Raw genomic sequence first — 6,000 nt, 5'->3', positions numbered from 1 at the left:
GGAGGAAATATAGCTCGAAGTTTAAAGTATTTAATTAATCTTCTGACTGTTCTATATCCACCCGTTTATGCCCGCACCTTCTTTCATCTCTGCGTTCAACAGAATCTCCGGAATATTAACCAAGCCAAATCATGTAAGAGCTACCCGAGTAGATGAAACGTTATCTGATCTTGTAACGATTAAAAGGAGATCCCGCAAGGTGTTTCCTAAACGAAAATGTGAAATGAGTAAGGTACTGGAATCACAGATAAGGAATTTTTGCCGATGAAGTTTTACTATATGAAAAGACTTCGACAAAGTTGCGAGTTGATCAGTAGACAACGGTATGATGGTGAACGGGGTAAAAAACGAAGTTGTGAACTTCACAAAGAAGAGAAGTCATTTCTGTTTTAATCACAGTCGAACCTCGATATATCAAACCTCGATATCTCGAACCTTCATTGCTCGAATTTTCAGTATCTCGAAGTAACTTAAATTTCCTGGCTGTTTCTCCTATTGTTCACTTATATTTATTTCTCTATTACTGAAAATTCGGTTACACGATTTCTCGAAGCAAACATTTCCTCCCTTGAAGCAAAAAATACTCTCTAACTCGAATTTTCTTCTTCTTCTTCTTCTTCTTCTTCTTCTTCTTCTCCTCAACCATTAGGTTGGTGGGTGACATGCATGTCTTCCAAGCGTCTTCTTTCTTTAGCTTATAGATTCGAATGGCAATAGGTGTATTTGCCTTTATTGCCGTCTATGAATTGAGTTCTTGGTCTTAATAATAATAATAATAATAATAATAATAATAATAATAATAATAATAATAATAATAATAATAATAATGTTATTTGCTTTACGTCCCACTAACTACTTTTTTAAGGTCTTCGGAGACGCCGAGGTGCCGGAATTTAGTCCTGCAGGAGTTCTTTTACGTGCCAGTAAATCTACCGACACGGGGCTGTCGTATTTGAGCACCTTCAAATACCACCGGACTGAGCCAGGATCGAACCTGCCAAGTTGGGGTTAGAAAGCCAGCGTCTTAATCGTCTGAGCCACTCAGCCCGGCATTCTTGGTCTTCTTTTACTCCTACATCATTCAAGTTTCTCTTCTATAAGGGTGGTGCACCAATCAGAATGACGAATCAAACGGCCAACAAAGCTGTTCATTCTTTTGTTCAAGAATTCAACCAAGGTGCGTTTCTCACTCTTTTAAGATCATTCTACGAAGAATGTTATAAAACAACCCCATAGGAGATGGAACATTAGCAAGGTAAATGTGACAAGCAAGCTTTAAATGAGTTCAAAGATAAAGCGGAACATTCTCATTTGTGAGTTTATCAGTCCAAGGTATCTTTAGTATTCGTCTCCAGCACCACATCTCAAATGTTCTGAGTTTAGAAACATCTGCTTTTCGCAGGCTCCATGTTTCAGAGTCATAGCTTACAGTACTCCATTCTTGTTAACATTCTTGGATGTAAGTAGATAATTCTTTTTTTGAGAAGGCTTCTTTCGCCTGTGCAATTCTAGCATTTACTTCCCTTCTACATTTTCCATTAGATGTGATCAACCTCCCTAGATACTTAAATTCCTTTACTTGGACTAATTTCTCTCCATCCATTAGCGCATTGACATTTTGGTTTCCCTCCCCAGTGCATACCATTACCATGGTTTTCTTTCTGTTTTTTCTCATACCGCACCTGTCTTGAAGTCATTTGTTTATGTGATTTGACCTGTTTCTCGCCATTTCCTGAATAACTTTGATTTGACCTGTTTCTCGCCATTTCCTGAATAACTTTGCTATGTATTGTCTCAAAGGCACTGCAGCGCCACGGCGTTAAAACTTGAGAACAGAATTTTCATACTATTTTTTCTTTGGGAGAAATATCTGAACTAGCAATATCCGTTGTCCAATACTGTACGTTACCATAGTGATAGCTACCACAAATAATACTCCAAAAGTGTAGGAATGCAACACTAATAGCATGGACTCATTAGCAACTTAAATCGTAAACAAAATACGGTAATTATTACATGCGCTTACCGCTAACTATGCTCACTGCGCTGCCTGACCACGCACTCTATCCCCGCCGCTAGGAAACAAAGAAAGCATTACCCACCTGTACGACAGTAGCGTCTATAACTTATATCATTACCTCTCCTTCAAAAATGTCTTTCAACATTACTCGGATGACAATGAAATATAGATCCACAGTCTATTTCCAGTCATTTGAACGAGTCAGAAATGAAATGAACGTTATATATAAATTAGATACAGTACATGAAATATCACAATACACAAGGAAAGACAAACAACTAATTTGGTTAATTCGCAACAAACGAAGAAAAGGAATTTTCGTCAGTAAATGTCTGATTAAAATCTTCATATCAGACATCTGTAAAAGCTAGGCAAATGCGTGGTAAATATTTTGTCAGATCTTTTTAATAAATGCGTAATACTTGTAGGAGAAGAGACATTAATAAGGGCCAGACTTTTATACACCGTAGCACACTTTTCGCAAATCGATATTTACTGCAAACGATGATGACATGTTTAAGGTAGGCAGCTTCTCCTTGGTTCTTGTTGTTCATCTCAGAATCCGCTACTCTAAGTCGATTCAAATGATTTCCGAACCAGCCATGTCCGAGACGGATGCGTGTGATAGACGCAAGGTGTCACCTGCTAAGACGTAATTTGTCATACCAGGGTCGTGTTTGTATGTGAGATTGATGAGCTACATGGAGAAATCGTTTGATCCCCTTCGTTATGTTCTAGTTATTTGACAAATCATTGTGAGATTCTCGCTGTAAGAATGGTATTAAGTCCAAGTATGGAAAAGCAATAGCCTAATAGATTCCATCTGAGAAACAGGGTAAGATTACTTCCAGCAGGAAAAACCACTGCCCATAAAGCTCATCAGTCAATGAATGCATTAGAACAGGTGTTCCATGAACGAAAAATTACTCGCCTTTTTCACCTCGCTCCCCCAAATTAAGTGTCTGTGATGTTTATATCTTGATAACGTCAAAGTGTACAAGGATAATTCATGCATTCGTGGAGCTCTGGAGAATTCATATCTGATACCTGAAATTGCGCAGGCGGAGATATGAGTGTTTCTGAATTAATTATACCGATGAGTCGTTTATATTTAGAACGATGGGTATCATTTTTAAAAGTTGATTTGACGGAAGGTGACATATACATTAGATTTCAACTTCATTTATTATTCGCTACCCTAATGAAACTTTCTTTTCAAGTCGCTTTACGACTCACCGACACAGATAAGTTTTATGGCGACGATGAGATTGGAAAGGGCAAGGAATGGAAAAGAAGCAACCATGGCCTTAACTAAGGGACAGTCCCAGCATTTGCCATCTTCACGGATGCCGACAGTGGGTTTCGAATGCATTATCTCCTGAATGCAAGTTGATAGCTACTTGATCTATTCCGCGCTGCCACATGCTCGGATTTAATGATTCTGAATGCTCGCCACCGCTAAAGTTTACTGGTAAATCTAGCAATAGATTGCGGACTATCTGGTTCTCCGACGTCCCCAACAAGGTGTGGTAACTTTACGCTTTCCCGCTCCGTATTTTGTATTCCCAAATATTATGTACCTTCAATCATAAATAAGGTCGTAAAAATGCAGGTTTATTTCTTCCTAATTGTTTGTCTACATTGTATTCTACTTTCCCAAACACAGTTTTACTTTTCCCTAAAACTCAACTTTTCAATGTACTGTCTGCTAATTCCATAGAAACATGACAACACCAATGGTTAGACTACAAGTTTATATTCCTATTTTGTTCTCATTTATTCCTTGATTTTAGAATTAACTGGCGTTCCCCTTGACAAATCTCATCTCGGTAGGACCTCAGTAATGTGGAGGTCTGGCCACAGCTGTGCCCGTGGAGAAGAGTAATCGAGTTGAGAAACTTGAATTCATTACTCTTACAGCTGCTCTGGACTAAATAACAATTGATAAATAAATGTCAGTATTTTGTTGTTCATTTCGCACTTTGCCAATACGATTTTATAATTCTATTTTAATTCATATTGCATAATAATGGCCATCCGCCTGAATAACCGAGTTGGATTATTCAGTACAAAATAACAGAAATTCTACCGATGTATGAAAATCATGTCAATATTTACTGTAGTTGTAAAACTCCAGCCAGCGGACGAAAGTTGGCAATTACGAAGGGCGTAACCATATAGTTTTACACTTTGTTTTTTCTATCCAAATAAATTATTTTACACATCAGTTTTTTCGTCCACTTTCTCCAACATAATCTCCTTGTAACTGTATACATATTTGCCATCGATTTACGTCTCTCCAGACCTTCCTGAAACCATTCTTTCGGAGTGTTGCGTACCCATGCCTTGACAGCTGTGTCCAGCTCTGCAAAATACGCAAAACGGTGACGACGTAGAGGTTTCTTCATGTTCCCGAACATGTGATAATCACATTTCTTTGGCGGTGGACTGCCCCTATGCTTCCATTGCATTGATTGTCGTTTCGTTTGTGATTCGTGGTAGTTGAGCTATGCCTCGTCACCAGTCACAAGCCTAGCCATGAAGTCGACTGGATCTTGGTCATTGCGTTGCAAAAGTTCTCTGCACACGTCCACACGCCTCTGTTTTTCGTCTGCAGACAAGAGTCTAGACACCCAAATGGATGACACCTTCCCCAACTGTAAGTGGCCGTGCACGATCCGCTGCAGGGTTTTTCGGCTATTTCCCTAGGCTGTCTCCATTTCCATAAATGTGATGCATTTGTTTCGACCTGGGCAATGCTGGGTGGTGTTGACACTGTCACATTCCTTCCAGAACTGGTTCCCTTGTCCACCGATGTGCGCCCTGCTTTCCAACCTTCCACCCAGTTGTAAACTGTTTCCCGTGACGACGCATGTTCTCCACAGACTGCCATCAAGCGCCGATGAATTTCTGCTGTGGTCACGCCTTCTTTCCATAGGAACCAAGTTGTACAGCGCTGTCCCTGACGGTTGCTTTCCATGTTGTCTGCTCCTACGCTGACAGTGTTGTTATGAAATGGCTATGACGAGTCCATTCGCTGTCCCCTGTGCGTGTGCTAGTACCAAATGGTAGAACAAGACATTAGTTACACATCACCACCTTCAAAAGTGAAATGTGAACCATACTCGGACGTACAAAAAATAAAGTGTAAAACAATATAGTAGGCCAATTGTATTTTGTTCATCATCAACACCTAATGCCAGGTCCCAGACACCACCGCCATCATATCCTGTCCGAGGCCTGTTCTTTGGTCGTCTGATAATCTCGACTCTTCACGTCGTTCACCATTCATATTCTTATCCATCCTTTCTTCTTTTCTCCTCCTGCCTTAAATTGTTAGATCGTCGGTGGTTATACAGCAAGCATAGGCCGACAAGTGGCTACGGCTGGTCCGTGATTCGACACGTCTGCACTCCGACCGACCAACCAAGCAGAGGAGATGTAGTCACAGCTCTACCGTGATTATAGAGCCGCGACTCTATGCCTCTGTGTTCGGGAGACGGGGCAGGGCTGGATCTCACAGCTGGTCCGTGATCCGAGACCTATGCATTCCGACCGACCCACCGAGCAGATGGACAAGACTCCGCCTTGGTTATACAACTCTGAAGACGGAGAAGGGCCAGTCCTCACCATCAGCTGTCCTGAGAATGGTTTTCCGTTGTCTTCCATTCTTCTTCACTAAGAGGAAAGCTCGGACAGTTCTTAGGGTGTGCCAAGGCCACCAACCGCCACCCACTCGCCATCTACTCATATTTCCATCATTACTACAAATCTCCTGGTCTGAGAGACGGCGTCACATTCTAAGAGGCACGTCTTCCGCTTCAGAGGAGGAATAGAGACATTTTAGTACTAGTTCTTAAAGCCCTTTCCGTATCATGACATGGCCTGTGCAGTTGGTGTTCTTTTTCAAAACAATATTCGGGAGAGTTCTGTGTTCTTTGAGTCTTAATACATCATTGTCTTTCAAATTATCCACGCAT

Source organism: Anabrus simplex, chromosome 5, assembly GCF_040414725.1.
Source record: "Anabrus simplex isolate iqAnaSimp1 chromosome 5, ASM4041472v1, whole genome shotgun sequence".
Taxonomy (NCBI): Eukaryota; Metazoa; Arthropoda; class Insecta; order Orthoptera; family Tettigoniidae; genus Anabrus; species Anabrus simplex.
This window is presented reverse-complemented; position numbering follows the sequence as displayed.